The sequence below is a fragment of the Oryctolagus cuniculus genome, chromosome 16 (assembly GCF_964237555.1).
Source record: "Oryctolagus cuniculus chromosome 16, mOryCun1.1, whole genome shotgun sequence".
Taxonomy (NCBI): domain Eukaryota; kingdom Metazoa; phylum Chordata; class Mammalia; order Lagomorpha; family Leporidae; genus Oryctolagus; species Oryctolagus cuniculus.
The window spans coordinates 46,776,821-46,797,810 of NC_091447.1; the positions used below are offsets into that span (position 1 = coordinate 46,776,821).

At 39.2% G+C, this 20,990-nt stretch overlaps 1 long non-coding RNA gene across 1 annotated transcript in view; it reads right to left on the reverse strand.

The window, feature by feature from the left end:
• Window positions 1-20,990, reverse strand: part of LOC138845910 (uncharacterized) — a 173,307-nt gene that overhangs the window by 22,243 nt on the left and 130,074 nt on the right. The gene's annotated exons all lie outside the window — the stretch shown is intronic.

Below are 20,990 nucleotides of genomic sequence, written 5' to 3' on the forward strand. Positions count from 1 at the left end.
CTGTATGAAAATTCATTTCTATCACCCATTATGTTGGTTATTCTCAACTTTGTATGGCTGTCATCTCATTTTCTTAATGATCCAATCAGAACTTATAAGCAAACGCTTCTTTGTTGGCTGGTCTATTTCGAGTATCGGTCACCTGGTACACACTGATTACAATGTCTGGTATACCACTGATTGAAAATACTAATTATAAGTTGAGTAAATCAGGGGATGGGTATGTATCTGGTCTCAAATAGAGATTTCCTTTTCTTGTTATATATATCACAGCCTATTTTACTGGTCCAAATGCCATTTCTGTTTAATAATGTTCATTCTGTTGATACAATTGCATTAAGTGACTATGATACAGATATGTAGCTTCAGTTTATTAAATTACAGTAGAAAATAGATAATGAAATGCAACACAATACTTGTTAGACCTGTTCATTTTATCATGGGTGATATAAAGAGTAGATTAAATTCATTAAATCTATTTCACATTGATAGTTTCTGTGTAAATATGTATATATAATACCACCAGAGACATTTGAAAAATCTTTAAGAATTTGTGGGCTGCTATACAAGCTGAGCTAAAAAATATGACTTTTGTTTTTAGCGTCTGTATGTTTTCTCCATAAACAAATTTCCAGACAAGTTACTGGATGTGTTTGTTTTCAGAGTGAATACAATGAATCAGCAGAGGAATTTGCATAGGAACTGGAGTGTAAAAATATTATATTTAATATAATTAACAACCAAAAAAGTAAAATAGTATTTAGAGACCCATAAATACACAATGAAACCATAAAAAAAAAACCCACAGGAGGATAAACACAAAACGCAGTGTGGTGTTCCTCTGGGGGTGGCAGAGCCATGGGGTGTGGGGCCCACAGGAGGGGCTGAGGGTTCCCACGGATGCTGCACTTGTTCAGGAGGTGTGCTGGGGTCAGGAAGATGCCTGCTCTGCTCAAAGACACACATTTTCTGATCTTCAGCCACATGTATTAATACATTACCAAATTAAAAGATAAATTTAAAACTACTGTAAAATAAAAAAGAAATAAGAGGAGGAGCATGAGAAGGAAAAGGGGAAGTCTCAAATGGAATAAAGCTGCCCAAACATAGAAAGGAACTCCGTGGACTCACTCCCCTCCAGAGTCAAACCGCTATGATCTACATACAAAGGGCTGCTTTCTACTTAGCATAAGTGACAGTGGGCTTTCCACTTAGGAGCAACCTAACACTTCCGTTTAAAATAACCCTATTTATGTAAGAAAGTTAAACCCCATATCTTTGTAAAAACTGATACTATTTCAGACCCAATTCTGCTTTCAACAATTTTCATAATATAAAAAAAAATTAAATGAGGAATTATTGTATCAACAAATATCTTTCAGGGGCAGCTTCCTGCAGACTCCTGACGGTGAGACTATTGTTAACACTGGGGGAAAAGAGGTTGCTTAAGAAGAAGATATCAGCAGAATTCTGGGGAAGAAACGGCTTCTTACTCAATAGTGTTTGCCTTCTTTGGGATTTCATACGCTTCCCGCTACTATTTAGTGGGACTGTGGCACCCCAGAATGGAATCTACACCTCTCAGCCTTTCTCACAGCAAGTCCTGACCTATGAATGCAAACAGAGGCAGTGTGATTCTCCCGCGAGGCACCCACTCCACTGGGGGAAGGCAGGTGCACATCCTAACTGCAGCACTTAACTCAAAGCCATCAGGTGACCTGGGGAGGCAAAGCCTTTGCAGGGAGAAAAGAGAAAGCAAACACCTCAACAAAAACAGAGGTGGATACAAGGAGTGAGGGAGGGCCACAGATCCTTTAAGAAATTTAACTTTTTGGAATTTGTTACTGGGTACATGTGAAAAAAAAAAAAATACTGAGATGTGTCACCATTTTCCAGAGCCGGAAAGTAGAGGCCCAGGGAACGGGGCAATGATTTACCCAAACGAGTGATTGACTCTGGTTATTTGAGAAACAGCAACAGATGGAAAACTCCAGCGCCACAGCGGGAATGCAAAAGCAAATCTGAGCAGCTCACTCTGGGCTGCGGAGGGTCACTGGGTCCTTCCTGTAGGTCACCGTGCAGGCAAGTGCTCTCTCGGAGCCAGACAGCTAAATCTGCTGAAAGGCAGAGATGGGCTCCAGCCGTTGCTTCATTGGGATCTAGTCGAATTCACAGCCTCACTAATTCTTTAACATGAAGGGCACAATACTGGTAGGAGACTGGGGGAATCTTGATCACTGACACTGAAGCACTGGGATTTTGAAATCCCAACCCCTAAAATAATGCTCTGAAATGTTTCCACGGTGCCTTTGTTGTACAGATCTAAAGATTTTCCCAGCACTTACATTTATAGTTCCTGAATCGCCCATATTGGTGAAATGCAAAATTACAGAATAAGTTATACCCAGAAGAAGTTTCATGGATTTAAATTTTATTTCGTTAAAAATGGACACTTAGGAGCTGGTGTTACGGCACAATGGATTAAGCCACCTCCTGCCAACACCATCATCCTGTGTGAGTGATGGTTCAATTCTCAGCTGCTCCACTTACAATCCAGTTCCCTGCTAATGTGCCTGGGAAAGCAGCAGAACATGACCCAAGTATATGGGATCCCACCATCCACGTGGAAGACCCTGATGCAGTTCCTGGCTCCTGGCTCCTGGCTTAGGCCTGGCCCAGCCCTGGCCATCTGGAGAGTGAATCAGCAGATGGAAGACCCCTCCCTTCCTCCCTCCCTCTCCCCCTCCCCCTCCCTCTCCCACTCCATCTCCTTCTCTACAACTCTGCCTTTCAGATAAATAAACTTTTTTTTTAACTTTTATTTGATGAATATAAATTTCCAAAGTACAGCTTATGGATTACAATGGCTTCCCCCCCATAACGTCCCTCCCACCTGCAACCCTCCCCTTTCCCACTCCCTCTCCCCTTCCATTCACATCAAGATTCATTTTCGATTCTCTTTATCTACAGAAGATCAGTTTAGCATACATTAAGTAAATATTTCAACAGTTTGCTCCCACACAGAAACATAAAGTGAAAAATAATAGATTTTTTTAAATGATGAAATCAGATCAGACCTATTGTCATGTTTAATCCCAGTAAGAGTCAAGTTGGGAATTAATAATTTCTTCTTCTTCTTTTTTTTTTTTTTACAGAAGATCAGTTTAGTATACATTAAGTAAAGATTTCAACAGTTTGCACCCCCATAGAAACACAAAGTGAAATATACTGTTTGAGTACTCGTTATAGCATTAAATCTCAATGTACAGCACATTAAGGACAGAGATCCTACATGAGGAGTAAGTGCACCGTGACTCCTGTTGTTGACTTTACAAATTGACACTCCTGTCTATGGCATCAGTAATCTCCCTATGCTCTACTCATGAGTTTCCAAGACTATGGAAGCCTTTTGCGTTCTCCGACTCTTATCTTGTTTAGACAAGGTCATAGTCAAAGGGGAGGTTCTCTCCTCCCTTCAGAGAAAGGTACCTCCTTCTTTGAAGACCTGTTCTTTCCACTGGGATCTCACTCACAGAGATCTTTCATTTAGGGGTAGTTTTTTTTTGTTTGTTTGTTTTTTTGCCAGAGTGTCTTGGCTTTCCATGCTTGAAATACTCTCATGGGCGTTTCAGCCAGATCGGAATGCCTTTAGGGCTGATTCTGAGGCCAGAGTGCTGTTTAGGACATCTGCCATTCTATGAGTCTGCTGAGTATCTCGCTTCACATGTTGGATCACTCTCCCCTTTATTTATTCTATCGGTTAGTATTAGCAGGTACTAGACTTGTTTGTGTGCTCCCTTTGACTCTTAGTCCTTTCATTATGATCAATTGTGAACTGAAATTGATCACTTGGACTAGTGAGATGGCATTGGTACATGCCACCTTGATGGGATTGAATTGGAGTCCCCTGGTATGTTTCTAACTCTACCATTTGGGGCAAGTCAGCTTGAGCATGTCCCAAATTGTACATCTCTTCCCTCTCTTATTCCCACTCTTATGTTTAACAGGGATCACATTTCAGTTAAATTTCAACACTTAAGAATAACTGTGTATTAATTACAGAATTAAACCAGTCATATTAAGTAGAACAGACAAAAAAACTACTAAGAGGGATAATGTATTAAGTTGTTCATTAACAGTCAGGGCTATGCTGATCAAGTCACCGTTTCCCATAGTGTCCATTTCACTTCAACAGGTTTCTTTTTTGGTGTTCAGTCAGTTGTCACCGATCAGGGAGAACATATGGTATTTGTCCCTTTGCGACTGGCTTATTTCACTCAGCATGATGTGTTCCAGATTCCTCCATTTTGTTGCAAATGACTGGATTTCATTGTTTCTTACTGCGGTATAGTATTCTAAAGAGTACATATCCCATAATTTCCTTATCCAGTATACCGTTGATGGGCATTTAGGTTGGTTCCAGGTCTTGGCTATTGTGAATTGTGCTGCAATAAACATTAGGGTGCAGACCGCATTTTTGTTTGCCAATTTAAATTCCTTTGGGTAAATTACAAGGAGTGGGATGGCTGGGTCAAACGGTAGGGTTATCTTCAGGTTTCTGAGGAATCTCCAGACTGACTTCCACAGTGGCTTGACCAGTTTGCATTCCCACCAACAGTGGGTTAGTGTCCCTTTTTCTCCACATCCTCACCAGCATCTGTTGTTGGTAGATTTCTGTATGTGAGCCATTCCAACCGGGGTGAGGTGAAACCTCATTGTGGTTATGATTTGCATTCCCCTGATTGCTAGTGACCTTGAACATTTTTTCATGTGCCTGTTGGCCATTTGGATTTCCTCTTTTGAAAAATGTCTATTGAGGTCCTTGGCCCATCTCTTAAGTGGGTTGTTGGTTTTGTTTTTGTGGAGTTTCTTGATCTCTGTAGATTCTGGTTATTAACCCTTTATCTGTTGCATAGTTTGCAAATATTTTTTCCCATTCTGTTGGTTGTCTCTTCACTCTCCTGACTGTTTCTTTTGCAGTACAGAAACTTCTCAATTTGATGCAATCCCAATAGTTGATTTTGGCTTTGACTGCCTATGCCTCCCAGGTCTTTTCCAGAAACTCTTTGCCTGTGCCAATATCTTGAAGGGTTTCTCCAATGTTCTCTAATAACTTGATGGTGTCAGGTCGTAGATTTAGGTCTTTAATCCACGTTGAGTGGATTTTTGTGTAAGGTGTAAGGTAGGGGTCTTGCTTCATGCTTCTGCACATGGAAATCCAGTTTTCCCAGCACCATTTATTGAATAGACTGTCCTTGCTCCAGGAATTGGTTTTAGATCCTTGATCAAATGTAAGTTGGCTGTAGATGTTTGGGTTGATTTCTGGTGTTTCAATTCTGTTCCATTGGTCTATCCATCTGTTTCTGTACCAGAACCATGCTGTTTTGATTACAACTGCCCTGTAGTATGTCCTGAAATCTGGTATTGAGATGCCTCCAGCTTTGTTTTTGTTGTACAAGATTGCTTTAGCTATTCGAGGTCTCTTGTGCCTCCACATGAATTTCAGCATTACTTTTTCTAGATCTGAGAAGAATGTCTTTGGTATCTTGATTGGGATTGCATTGAATATATAAATTGCTTTTGGGAGAAAGGACATTTTGATGATGTTGATTCTTCTGATCCATGAGTATGGAAGATTTTTCCATTTTTTGGTATCCTCTTCTATTTCTTTCTTTAAGATTTGGTAATTCTCATCGTAGAGATCTTGAACGTCCTTGGTTAAGTTTATTCCAAGGTATTTGAATGTTTTTGTAGCTATTGTGAATGGGATTGATCTTAGCAGTTCTTTCTCAGCCATTGCATTGCTTGTGAATACAAAAGCTGTTGATTTTTGTGTATTGATTTTATATCCTGCCACTTTGGCAAACTCCTCTATGAGTTCTAATAGTCTCTTAGTAGAGTTCTTTGGATCCCCTAAGTAAAGAATCATATCATCTGCAAAGAGGGATAGTTTGACTTCTTCCTTCTCAATTTGTATTCCTTTAATTTCTTTTCCTTGTCTGATGGCTCTGGCTAAAACTTCCAGAACTATGTTAAGTAGCAGTGGTGAGAGTGGGCATCCCTGTCTGGTGCCAGATCTCAGTGGAAATGCTTCCAAATTTTCCCCATTCAATAGGATGCTGGCCGTGGGTTTTTCATAAATTGCTTTGATTATATTGAGGAATGTTCCTTCTATACCCAATTTGCTTAGAGTTTTCATCATGAAAGGGTGTTGAATTTTATCGAATGCTTTCTCTGCATCTATTGAGATAATCATATGGTTTTTCTTCTGCAGTCTGTTAATGTGGTGAATCACATTGATTGATTTGCAAATGATGAACCATCCCTGCATACCAGGGATAAATCCCACTTGGTTTGGGTGGATGATTTTCCTGATGTGTTGTTGTATTCTATTGGCGAGAATTTTATTGAGGATTTTTGCATCTATGTTCATCAGGGATATTGGTCTATAATTTTCTTTCAGTGCTGCATCTTTCTCTGGCTTAGGGATTAAGGTGATGCTGGCTTCATAGAAAGAATTTTGGAGGATTCCATCTTTTTCAATTGTTCTGAATAGTTTGAGAAGAAATGGAATTAGTTCTTCTTTAAATGTCTGGTAGAATTCAGCAGTGAATCCATCTGGTCCTGGGCTTTTCTTTGTTGGGAGGGCCTTTATTACTGTTTCAATTTCTGTTTCAGTTATGGGTCTATTTAGGTTTTCTATGTCTTCTTGGTTCAATTTAGGTAGATTGCATGTGTCCAGGAATCTATCAATTTCTGATAGATTTTCCTATTTGCTGGCATACAAGTCCTTGTAGTAATTTCTGATGATTCTTTTTATTTCTATGGTGTCTGTTGTTACGTTTCCTTTTTCATCTCTGATTTTATTGATTTGGGTCTTTTCTCTTCTTTTTTTAGTTAGTTGGGCCAATGGGGTGTCAATTTTGTTTATTTTTTCAAAAAACCAGCTTCTCGCTTGGCTGATTTTTTGTAGTGTTTTTTTTGGATTCAATCCTGTTAACTTCTTCTCTGATTTTAATTATTTCTCTTCTCCTACTAGATTTGGGTTTGGTTTGCTGCAGTTTTTCTAGGTCCTTGAGGTGCGTTGAAATCTCATTTATTTGGTGTCTTTCCAATTTCTTTATATAGGCCCCTATTGCTATAAACTTGCCTCTCAATACTGCTTTTGCCGTATCCCATAAGTTTTGATATGTTGTGTTGTTATCCTCATTTACTTCCAGAAAGTTTCTGATTTCTCTTTTGATTTCTTGAATGACCCAGTGTTCATTCAGGAGCATGTTGTTTAGTCTCCATGTGTTTGCATACTTTCTGGGGTTTCCTGAGTTGCTAATTTCCAGCTTCATTCCGCTGTGGTCTGAGAAGCTGCATGGTATGATTCTAATTCTTTTGAATTTGCTGAGACTTGCTTTATGACCTAGTATGTGATCAATCCTAGAGAAGGTTCCATGCACTGCTGAGAAGAATGTAAAGTCTTTAGATGTAGGATTGAAAGTTCTGTAGATATCTGTTAGATCCATTTGGGCAATAGTGTCGATTAAATCTGCTGTTTCCTTGTTGATCTTCTGTCCGGATGATCTGTCTATTTCTGAGAGTGGAGTATTGAAGTCCCCCAGTACTATTGTATTGGAATATAAGTTTCCCTTTAAGTCCCTTAACATATCTTTTAAATAGACCGGTGCCCTGTAATTAGGTGCATATACATTTATAATAGTTACATCTTCCTGTTGAATTGAACCCTTAATCATTATATAGTGTCCCTCTTTGTCTCTCTTAACAGTTTTTGTATTAAAGTTTATTTTGTCTGATATTAATATGGCTACACCTGCTTTTTTTGTTTTTTGTTTTTTTGTTTTTTTTTTTTTTGGCATGGAATATCTTTTTCCATCCTTTCACTTTCAGTCTGTATGCATCTTTGTTAGAGAGATGTGTTTCTTGTAGGCAACAAATAGTTGGGTGTTGTTCCTTAAGCCAGTCAGCCAATCGGTATCTTTTAACTGAGGAGTTAAGTCCATTAACATTTAATGTGACTATTGATACATAGTGAATTTGCCCTGCCATTTTCCCAGAGATATTTTCTAGTATATGCTTTGAGCTTCCCATGCTCTTTTACTGGTAGGTGTTCTTCCTTTACCTTCTTTCATATTGATGGCCGTGTTTCTGTGTTTCTGAGTGTAGCACACCTTTAAGTATCTTTCGCAGGGCCGGACGAGTAGCCACAAAGTCTTTCAATTTCTGTTTGCTATGAAAGGTCTTTATTTCACCTTCATTCACAAATGAGAGCTTGGCAGGATATAATATTCTGGGCTGGCAATTTTTCTCTCTTAGCACCTGTGCTATGTCTCGCCATTCCCTCCTAGCCTGTAGTGTTCCTGATGAGAAGTCTGCTGTGAGTCTGATTGGAGATCCTCTGAGAGTAATCTGACGTTTCTCTCTTGCACATTTTAGGATCTTTTCTTTATGTCTCACTGTGGTGAGTTTAATTACAATGTGTCGTGGTGAGGATCTCTTTTGGTCATGTTTACTGGGGGTTCTATGAGCTTCCTGTACTAGGATGTCTCTGTCCTTCTCCAAACCCGGAAAGTTCTCTGCTAGTATCTCACTAAAATGGTCTTCTAATCCTTTCTCTCTCTCCATGCCTTCAGGAACTCCTAGAACCCGAATGTTGGTTTTTTTAATAGTATTCTGTAGATTCCCAACAATATTTTTTAGATTTCTAATTTCCTCTTCTTTTCTTTGGTTTGACTGTATCCTTTCCTGTTCTCTGTCTTCTAAGTCTGATATTCTCTCTTCTGCTTCACCCATTCTGTTTTTAAGGCTCTCTAATGTGTTTGTCATTTGATCTATTGAGCTCTTCATTTCATTTTGATTTCTCTTCACTATCACACTTTCCTGTTCTACTAGTTTCTGAGTTTCATTTTGATTCTTCCTTAAAATTTCATTTTCACAAGAGAGATTTTCAATCCTGTCCAATAAGGATTTCTGTAGTTCAAGGATTTGCTTTTGAAAACTTCTAAATGTTCTTATCATAAATTTTTTGAAATCCGTATCTTGCATTTCTTCTATCTCATCATCTTCATAATCTTGGCTTGGGGTGTTTTGTTTATTTGGAGGCGTCATAGTGTCATCGTTGATCTTGTTCCCTCGATTTCTGTGTTTATTGGTTGGCATGGTTAATTCTTTTTCCCTCACTGTGAGGTGTTTTTTTTTTTTTTTTTTTTTGTTTTTTATACTATGTCTGTGTTAAGTGGACTGCCTACTGTTGGAGGAGCCTTGGAGGCTTGAGATGGGTGTTGCCTGAGAGCTCTGCTTGGCACTTCAGGGTTATGGGTGTGCAAAGGTGACACCCTCAGGTTATGTGTGGTAAATCTCTCTTTATTTATTTATTCATTTATTTATTTTATTTGATTTTATTTTTTTACTCAGGAGGTAAATAATACTGCAAGGCTGAGCAGAATTGATGGTATTTAGCTTCCGATTTCTGGCTTCTACCCAAGGAGTCTGTGCAGGCTCAGTTTCTCCTGCGGACTCCCACTGGGTTGCCTAGGCTACTGAATTGTAGCCTTAACTCTCCCCTTTTATTATGTATATCCCAAGTGGGGCTTGCTCTTTGTCTCTTGCTCACCTTTGCAAGGTTGGCGGAGGCAGAAACTTGTCTGTACCAGTACCCCCCCACCTTTTTTTTTTTTTTTTTCCTTCTCTCCTGTAGTCAGTCTGGTGAACTTTCCCACTTCCAAGCCCGCTTCCCTCTAAAATTCTGTCCGCCGTTTCCCCGCCAATGTCTCCGGTTACTGAGCTCACCTCCCCTTCCAGCGCCAATGTGTGGACTCGGAGCCCTGGGCGTCCCTCCTCTGCCTGCTGGTGTCTGTGTCACATCCACTCCCCTTCCCGCACTGGCGCACAGACTCTGCAGCTCCCACGGTTCAGCTTCTGCGCGGTGGGCGACCCTGCTCTCCCAGTAGGTCCTCTGAGTCACAGCCACTAGATCCGGAAGAGTTTCCTCTGCAATTTTTTCCTGATCCTTTTTCTGAGGCTACCATAACTCTGCTTTTATTAAACTAAATTTTCCCGGACTATCGGTGCACGCCCTCACTATTCCGCCATCTTGGCTCCGCCCCTCCAAATAAACTTTTTTTTAAATGACCATTTGTAGGAGGGTATTTTGAGAGCATTCAGTCATGAAAAGCAGAGCATAATTTGAGATCAGGCTTAATTCCTTGCTGCAGGTGAATATATGGAGATTTAGAATTCAAGAACTTGTAGGAAGGCATGATTTTAAGATTTGGGGATGTTAGTTAAAGCAAAACTAGGTCAAAATGCAGCCCATTCTAGATAATTCTAAAGAGCTGGAAAACCCTTAGTACAATGTAAAGAAGTCAAAACTAAAGGAGAAAACAATGTTATATTGGATCTAGGACCTTGTCACTCACCCATCCCTCCCTATTTTCATGGCCAAGGTTAAGACAACTCTCCCTTCAACTTTGCAATAAGGAAAAGATGTGATGGAAGTCCTGGTGTCTCTCATAAAGGCTTTCCGAGGCTGACAATTCTGGAAAGAAGGACCCAGTGTGGTCCAGACTGCACTGACCATCACCCTCCCAAAGCAAGCTGCTACTCTGTTCTAAGAGCACACAAATTTATACCCTCCATCTTCCACATGCCCCTGCTCACATTCAAGTTCCAGTGACTGACACAGCTCTGGTGTCCACCCCAGAAACAAGCAGCCATGGCTAGAAGATAAGACTGGATTATTGTCACAGGCAGCATTTGGAGGATGAAGAGTTAGTCTACTTTGGTTTGTTACATATTTTTTAACTTGGCTTCTCTACTTACGCACTCATTTATATGCATGTGCGCATGGATACATATGTACACACAAACTTATTTGTCTCAACAAAAATGTCACCAGCTGATAAGTTCTAACTCTCCCATACACATCTACTTCCTTTTACAAGCATACACAATTTCCAGTTTATATTCTACAGCTCTGTGGAAATATCCAAAACGTTCACTTACCTCCCCAGTGTAACAGCTCATTTAAAGAAGAAGAAGAAGAGCCAGTGTAGAGATTCATTATTTGCTAAGGCTACCCATTCATAGCACTGTGGTGGCTAATTATTGATTATTATTAATAATGACTTTCTGAGGGGACGCATCCTGACTTGCTGATTTCTGTAAACATTTCCACCATGGCCAACTTCAAGTGACCAATGTAAAGGCACTCTACCATGTAGTAGACACAAGCTGGCTCCAGTATATTCATGTAATTACAGTCAGGAATTGGGGAAATTCTGCAGTTTGATGTCCAATAAATTTTATCCATATTCACTTTTTAGTTCCTTTTCACTTATCTCATTGCCTACAAAATCTCCCCTTGCTAGTGGTAGAATTCAGGGACATTCTGTGACATCAAGAATTAATGCACGCATGCAGTCGGGATAAAATAGTCTCCTCGAAGCTTCTGTATCTCTTTTTCCCTTCTCATTTACTAATCTAATCCATTGAAGACAGATTAGAATAACTGTATAGTACATAATTTTAGTGTTATAATGACATCATTTCTTATGCTTCCTCTTTTGAAAAATAGGAGCTCCTCAGGTAGTAAAAATGTGTAATAAAACATGAGTCTCTGGCCGTATCTCAGGTTTCCTTGTCATATAGGAATTTTTAACCAGCTATTCTGCAAATCAAGTAGGAGATTAATAGCACTCGATTTTGTTCTCTTAGAACATAGGATTAATTGCCCATAGCAGACCATGGTCTATCCTGTTAGTTCGTCATTGACCTTATTGCCCCTTATTAAAACCACAGTTTTATTTGGTTTCCCCTTTATTATCACTACAGTGTAAGCTCTGCACAAACACAGATACTGTATATTTTGTTCCGAGAACAGTTTCTGGCATCACAAGGAACAAGAGAAGAGAAGGAGAGAGGAACAGAGAGGAGAAAACGTTGAGTGATTGATCAGAAATGATGGAATCGTAGCATCTGAGAGCTGGAAAGTGTCTGACCTTATCTCATCCAACAGCCTCATCTGCACATCAGGAAACGCAATGCTAGAGAAGTCAAAATACTTATCTGTGGATTGTTCATCCATAATTGCCAAGTCTGAGCACAAATCATAGAAAATAGCTATCCTGACCCTTAGGGCAGTATTTCAATGACACTTAGCATAGAGATAATGAGAAAATTCAAAGCAGGGCTGTTGGATCAGGGTTAGTTCTACTTTCACTTTTTTTTGTCTGTTCTACACAAATCTCGAAGAATAATTAGATAAGCAGTAGTAAGAAAAACTTTTAGTTTTTTTAAAATTCTATTTATTTGAGAGAACGTGCCCACCCACTCACTGGTTCACTTCCCAAATGCCCGCAACAGCCGGGGCTGGGCCAGGAGAGAGCCAGGAGCTGGAAACTCAAGCTGGGACTCCCACATGAGTGGTGGGGACCCAGTGACTTCAGGCATCACTGCTGCCTCACTGGGTTCACATTAGCAGGAAGCTCTAATAAGCAGCTGACGCCACAAAACGGACTCAGTCACTCTGATGTGGGACAAGGGCACCAAACCAAACACCCTCCCCATAGGAAGGATCTTTGAAAATATCCTGGGAAACAGGGCCAGGCGCTGAGGTGCAGTGCATAAACTGCTTGCAATGTCCATGTGCTATATTGGGATGCTAGGGTTTGAGTCCTGTCTCTGCTTCCAATCTAATTTCCTGCTAATGAGCCCCCTGGGAGGCAGCAGGTTATGGCTCAAGTACTTGAATCCCTGTCACCCACACAGAAGACCCAGATGGAGTTTTGAGCTCTTGGTCTTGGGTTGGCCTACCTGCAGCTCTTGTGGGAATTTGAGGATTCACTCAGGAGATGGTAGACTTTCTCTCTCTCTCTCTCTGTCTCTCTCAAATACAGAAATGCTAGAAAAGAAAATTCTTTACCTATTTTCCCAATTCAGCAAACAGTAATTGATAAGTTATATGCATTTTCCTGGGCCCAAATCTGTGATACACATAAAGTTTGATGATATTGGCCCTGCCCACTGGAACTGATGGCCCAGCTAAGAAGACGAGTACATAAATAGCAATCATCATAAGTTTGTGGTAAACAGAATGAAACTGCCTTGAGTGGTACACAAAATCAAACAGGCTGGACCAGGAGAGAATAGATATCGTTCTTTATGCTTCAGAACACTTATATAAAAAAGTCAAAACTTAGAATTATAATAGCTAAAATATACTAAAACTCTTCAAGCTTTGCTTTCTCCATTCTGATTCTGGGCCTTCTGAGCACATTTTAACCCAATGAAGAGAACAGCAGAGCTTTTTCTACCAAACACGGAGGTGAGCTGGCTCTACAGGGCCTCCTGCACATTGTGGGGCGGCCACTCACAGCTCTCCATGTTGTTTTGGTTTTCACTCTCCAGAGGGTCAGGAAACAGTCATAAGCAGGCAGATTCTACATGTTTTTCTGAGTCATAAAGTACTTTCTCATCTTTTATTTCTAAGAAGTCAACACTGTATACTCCACAAATGGAAAAATAAAAGAACCATTCTATTTAGGAAGATTCTATTTGGGAAGATTGTTCTATGAAACATTAATAATCCACTAAAAATTCACTAATAATGCACTAAGTTGGAATTTATTTCTACATTTTGATCTCTGAATGTACGTATCTTGCTTTATCAAAAGGCTAAATTAAAGGGGAAAAAATGGAGCCCCTTTGATTGAATATCAGAAAAGACTCAATCCCTCATCTCACCTGATCATGAAATGAATCGTGTTATCACTGCGGAGTAGAACATCCAATTACGCTTTCTTAGAATATCAGGCTGTGTCTGTTCTGGGCTACAGTACTGAAAGAATACCCAGTAGATGAAGCTTCCACTTTCCTGGTTGAAAGCTCATTTTTTTTCCCTCAGAGAAGAAAATCATGCCAATCAAATGTGAATTTCTCTAGAACAAGTAGGTGATTTAGGAAAAGACCTACACAAATCATCTGTAGCATGTTGAGAAATTACATTATTCCAGTAATTCTTCCACCATAACCTTAGATGCAAAGGTACGTAAAGATTCTAAAAAAAAAAAAAAAAAAAAAAAAAAAAACTGAATAAAATTGTGATTGAAACAAGACCAGTCAAAGATGTGCTAAGGCTGACAAAGTAGAAACATTAAAAACAGCCCGTTCTTTGTGCACGCATGAGATCTATCCTGTCATGGGACGATCATGAAGAGAAAGAATTAGTAACCAAGCACGTGCCCTGCAAGGGGCCAGTAAATTACAGATCTTTGGCATTACCATCATCCAGGCAAGAAGACACGTGACAGGACAGTGCTGCAGCAAGCAGGTCAGCTGCTGCTCAGACACCACGTCCCATTTTGGAATGCTGGCTCCAGTCCAAGCTACTCTGCTTCTGCTCCAGTTCCCCATCAATTCCTTACCTGGAAAGGCAACTGATGATGGTCCTAGTACTTGGGACTCTGCCACCAATATGGGAGACCTGGATGCAGTTCCTGGCTCCTAGCTTTAGCCCAGCCCAAACCTGCATGTTGTAGGAATGTGGGGTGTGAACCAGTGGGTGGAAGAACTCTCTCCCTCTCCCCTCCTCTGTCTCCCTCTCTCTCTCTCTCTCTCCCTCTGTCTCTGTCATTTTGCCTTTCAAAAAAAGAAAGAAAGGCCGGCACTGCAGCTCACTAGGCTAATCCTCCGCCTTGCGGCGCCAGCACACCGGGTTCTAGTTCCAGTCAGGGCGCTGGATTCTGTCCCAGTTGTCCCTCTTCCAGGCCAGCTCTCTGCTGTGGCCAGGAAGTGCAGTGGAGGATGGCCCAAGCGCTTGGGCCCTGTACCCCATGGGAGACCAGGAGAAGCACCTGGCTCCTGCCTTTGGATCAGTGTGGTACGCCGGCCGCGGCGGCCATTGGAGGGTGAACCAATGGCAAAGGAAGACCTTTCTCTCTGTCTCTCTCTCACTGTCCACTCTGCCTGTCAAAAAATAAAAATTAAATTAAATTAAATTAAAAATAAAAAATAAATTAAAAAAAGAAAGAAAGGTAAGTCAAAAAGATTATATGCCAACAAATAAGGAATGCTGTGTTCAGACAAACTTAGCATACAATGTAGGGTTGAGCTAACCGTTGCAAGTTCTGTTGAGGCACACAAAACTGGTGAAACTAGGGGAAAGGCAGCACTAACACAATCTGGATAAAAGTAAAAGGGGTAACAGATATCACACTTCTGTTGATTTGGAATCAGATTCAACCAGCTTTCCCCTAGCAGTTACAAGATGCAAGAACCTAAGTACCTAACCCCAACATAAACAGATTATAGCAAATAATAGATGCTAAGTGCCCGTTATCTGCCAGGAATTTTTAAAAATATTTTCCATACATGAATTAATATAATTCTCACAAAACCTGTGAAGACATTAATTATCCCCATTGTACAGATCCTGGAATTAAGAGCTACAGATGTTAAAAATCTGTCAAAATCCATACAGCTACTAAGTGGAGTCTTAGGGATTCAAACACAGGCACTTAATAAATGGGAACAATTATTTTTATTAAAAATAAATTTAAAAGTTGGATAAAACAACTTTCCAGATCAAACAAAATTATATTGCTGTGGTTTTTCCTATTTTCTTCATTGAAATTATTATATTTCTTATATAATGACTATTCAAAGGCAGAGCAGGTTCTGTAAAAGTGGAAAGTAAGACAGAATAGCTGCTCATCAGGAGTCATGTTCTACTCAAAACTACCAGAGTAGTAAATTATTTTGAGACAATATTGTACTTCTGGATCAAAATGATAAAAAATGTGAGAAATTTTGAGTCATTTATCAAATACAGTTGAATAAATACGAATTCAAATAAGCCATAGTCAACATATGTTATGAAAAATTATCAAATGATTAAGAAAGAAAATATTCAATATTATGTACATATATTTGTGGTATGTGCATGTGTGTAAATTCATAGCAATCTGTGTGCACATTATAGATTGTCTAGAGTTTTTGATACTTTAAATCATTTCTAACATTATATTTAGTATGTTTGCTTCTGATGGACTACTTTGCTATTTTCAATACAGTGAACTGGGCTAATCAATAGAAAGCAGTGAATGAAAAAACTCAGTTGGATGAAAAAGTACAGAAAATATTCATGAAAATAATGATCAGTTCTGAATAAAGGTTCCAGAAGTAGCAGTTTGCTCTCTTAACTTCCAATTTTTATTTGTACCAAAGATGGAACTTTTTTATATTTATGGCAAAGTATAATGTAATTTCCTAGAAGGGTGAATTATTTGGGGGCAGAAAATGAGTTATTTCTTCAACTGGTTAAATTTAAAAACAATTTCAGTGCCTCCCTATAGTTTTCAAGATAAAAGTTATCATCTCTACAAACGCAACACCTCCAGGGTCTGGTGTTCTGAGTACCCCTTGGTCTGAGCTCCCCACACTCTTCCATAATCAGAGTTTCTGCTTTACTGTAATATCTGCAGCTCTGTGTGTTCTGAGTTCATGAACTAGGGCCCTGGCGCATACTCTCATGTCACACTCTGCTTCTCCTCCTGCCTTTTAAATCCCCCTAAATCATGCTTACCCCCTTGCCAGAGTTACTTTTCCCAGAAGACTTTTCTTTTTATGATTCTAGCCATGGTTTTGAGTCTTGTGTATCAAAACTCTTGTACAGTGTCCCTGTAACACCTGGTTCCTTCCTTGTTTGCAAGGCTGAGCATCCGAAGATGATTATCAAGTTCTATTTGACTTTAGCCTAGGGCATTTGCTTGTTGCGGAATGAATTATTGGTCAATGTCAATACTTGACAGTTTAGTTCTTCACAGCCAATCTGCAGGCTTCAAGATACATAAACATGTCTCAACAATAGACCCCAAACGTCCATTTACTTGGAATACACATGAAAAAGAAAAGAGAAATGGTGCCACATCAATTTCTCCATCCTTGCTCCCCCAACATCACTTCCCTCTCACCCTCTCTCCTCCCTGGCCCCACCCAGGGCAGAAGAGGCCAATGAGTCTGAGCACACTTTCTTTGGGAAAGGCCTAACTTGGAGTTCGTATGATGTACATGGCCCATATCTGGTGTAGGACCCACTTTTTTAATTCTGTAGAGGGAATGATCAGTTCATGCACCATTACCATAATGAACAAATGGAAGACCACAGGCAGACAACTTTGATGACTACTCCTCAGAACTCTTATATACAATTGGCTTCTCAACTAGCCTTTCAATTCAATATTATTATCTCATAAATAATAGAAGTAATAGAGGAAATGTTTATTGTTCTGTGATGAATGAGGGTACTTCAAAAAAGTTCACAGAAAAGTAAATTAAAAGTTAAGTTTATTCAGGTTCAAAAATTTTTTAAATCTACATCTAATTTTTTCATAATACATGTTTCAATGCACCTCCTGAAGTATTCTCCTATGTACTTGTATTACTCCTAAGATCTATTGGTTCAACAAGTTTATCAATGACTTCAGGAGACAGATTTAATAAATGAGAACATTCTTCCAGCTGGGATCTTTTGAACCAGCATATAATTATCTTTAGTTTCTGAACACATTTTGCATCAAAATACTCGTGCTAGTTAAATATTAATATAGTTTACTCTATCTTTTTAAAGGGAAGAATATTTCAGAAAGATACTTTACACAAGCTCACAATGGTCAGCTTTTTTAACCGCTAAAGATGCTCATGAACAGAAGATAAAATATTATTCCTTGTATGTATTAGGCAGTTACTTTCCTAAATAATTTTTTGACTTTTAGGAAATAACCATATCTTCTGAAAAATAGTGTAAATTCAGCATCTTAATGGTTCTTGACTCTGCCATCAGAAAATGATTTCAGAGTAATTATTAAAGCAAGTCTTACTGAAAAGACTCAACTTAGTTCCTTGTTGACAATGGTATGGGTAGTATCAAACAATGTTTCCTGAAACGGAGCGGATGCATTTGCTTAAACTCAGAGTGATGTGGACAGGCACTGTCGTGCAGCAGGTTAAGCTGTTACTTGGGATGACCTCATCCCTTATCAGACTGCTTGTTCCAGTCCTAGCAATTACACTTCCAATCCAGCGTTTTGCTATGTGCCTGGGAGGCAGCAAATGGTGGCCCGAGAAGTTGGGTCCCCGCCACGTGCATGGGAGACCCAGAAGGAGTTCTAGGCTGCGGCTTCTGGCTCCAGAATGGACCAGTCCTAGCTGTTGTGGGTATTTGAGGAGTATGAAGATTTCTCTCTCTCTCTCTCTCCCTCTTCTCTCTCTCTCTCTGCCATCTACCCTCCCACATTTTGTTTCTCTGTCTCTCAAATAAATAAAACTTTTAAAAAGTTCATAGAAAAATATAATTAAAAGATACTTGTTAACATTTTATTGAGATGCAATATACATACCAATAAGTGCACATAAGTGTACAGATAAATGAGGTTTTTTTTGATCATCTGATCGCACTCATAACCATCACCCAAATTAAGAACAAAGCATTACTTTAAAAAAAAATCGTGAGTCATGGAGCAATAGATATTTCTGGAAGAAAACCTAAACCAACCTGCCAGGCAGAGTGAAATCAAATGCACTATAATACCAAATCCAATATACCTGAGCTTACTATTAGTTTTACAAGTTTTTGTTATTAAATTCAGCCATGCTTCTTAAAAGAAAATAAAGGCTTTTAAATGATCTTAAGTGAACTTGTTGGAAACCAAGTAACTACTCCCTACTTTTTATTTAAATATTCACAAATAAACATGCTCCCTAATTCAGTTCTTCAAATATTTTGTTTCCTTTAAATATCCTCAATTAAGTATCCTCCCTCATTTGTTTCATTTAAATGTTCTCAATTCATTCTATTCTATTCTATCCTCGATTCTTATTTATAACTACTCACCCATTCAGCTCAAAACTCACGGTAACTAAACCAATGGCAGAATAATTTCTGTTTGTCTTATATAATTGGGTCAAAGATGAAAAGGTCATGATGTTTTGGAAGATGCCAAAAAAAAATTCATAGTAACATGAGCATTTCTCTTTAGCACTCGAGGACAGGAGAGGGAATTTATGCTATTTGGGTTACAGGTCAGGATAACTTTTCTTCTGAGGGGTCAACATACATCTTTGAAAGAGTTGTAAACTCCTGGGATTTGAATGACTCCCAAATGCCAGAACAACTTCTTCTATTTCAAGCTTTATAAATTATATTACCTTTCCTTTTTCACAATTTCTAGAAGATAAAATTCTGTCATACTGTTGTCATTTTAAATTCCAATGAGTGCTACTCAATCTCATATTACCACATGAAGCTTAAACTGAAGATAATTCTTGCTTATCTGAACATGTTATTCAGAAATGGCAAAGGGCAGATATAGTGCCTCAAGCAATTTGCTTTCAAAATAGGAGAGAAGGAAGCATCCTTCCAAGGATACAAAAGTCCACAAATCACATTGCTTGAATTGTGAACACCAATAGTGCTAGATTAATTACACAAAGCTGTGGATGACTTATTTTCCCACTTTCTTACTGAAGAAAATTAGAAAATATGTGCCTATATTTAAACAATCAAGTCTCGGATACAGGAGAAGCACATAGAATCAGCGTATCACTTCGATAAGCAACATGATGGAGATATTTGGAGCAGGGCAAAGAAGTGTTGAGGCAGGACTTTGTGATTTCTGTTGCCATGTATATGCAGACGTGCTAGATACTCTGTGGCACAAACTTCTGAGAAACCATCGAGTGGCAGGAAAAATAGAAACATCCAAGAAGACTACTCAAGTGAGAAGAGAACGTCTTGTGCAAAGACATGAAGAAGTCAACTATGTGGAGCAATACCAGAACTCAGCAGTAAGATGTCCATTGCGTTTGTTACTGCTACCCTGCTCATTTGTTAATACTGAATATATGCATTTAACACAGCAGTTGTGAGCATTTTTAAATAGTTCAAGTTACCAATTTCACACTCTTGAATTTCTGTTTTTCATAAATGTACATAGCTAAAGATTCTGCATATTACTAATAGTCAAAATTGTTATTTTAAGGAATTGGTTTTGAACACAAAAAATCAAAAGCAAGTGCTAGCATTTGTGGTGTAGCAGGTAAAGTCATTGTTGCAAAGCCAGCATCCTATATTGGTACCAGTTCAAGTCTCAACTGCTCCACTTCCAATCCAGCTCTCTGCTAATGCTCCTGGGAAAGCAGTGGAGGACAGACCAAGTGTTTGGACCCCCTGCGCCCATGTCGGGGGTCCAGAAGTGGCTCCCGGCTCCTGGCTTTAGCCTGGCTGAGTCCTAGCCATTGTGGCCATTTGGGGAGTTACCCAGCGGATGGAATATCTGTCTCTCTCCCTCTCTCTCTAATCTTGCCTTTCAAATAAATGAAATATTTTTTTAAAAAAATAAAAAGCAAACAGTGTGTTCCAAGAAAATGGTAAGAAAAAAATTATTGTAAATCACTGACTCTGGGGAGAACGCAAAGAATTCATAGGCATATGCTGAGTACATTCTCAAAAGAGAACAAGATGGAATGAATTGTCCAAAACAAAAATCAAATGCTTCATTTGGAAAAGAGAAAGGTAAGCTCCCCACATTTTATTTACTTGTATAGTAATGAAGTGCAATGATAGAATGAATTTTGGTCAACAGTTTTTCAATGAAGTAGAAGACTTCAGCATTGGCTAGTTTTACAGAAAACACAGGTTTCCAAGGGGGCAGGGCGGGGGTGGGGGGTGCTTAGCTGCAGTTCTATTTGACAAAAATGTCTATCTATCAAAGTGGAGCTGTCAAACCTCTTTTTTCACCTTTTACTGCCACAAATTAAACTCTTCAAGCATGGCTAAACTCAACTGGCACCTGTAGAAAATGACTGATTTTAGCTTCAGATGATCTGTAAGTATATAGAGCAATGGAAAAAAGTGAGATAACAACATATAGTGAGTTACCTGGTGAGCATAATATAGCTAATTATCACCTCTCCCTAAAAATAAG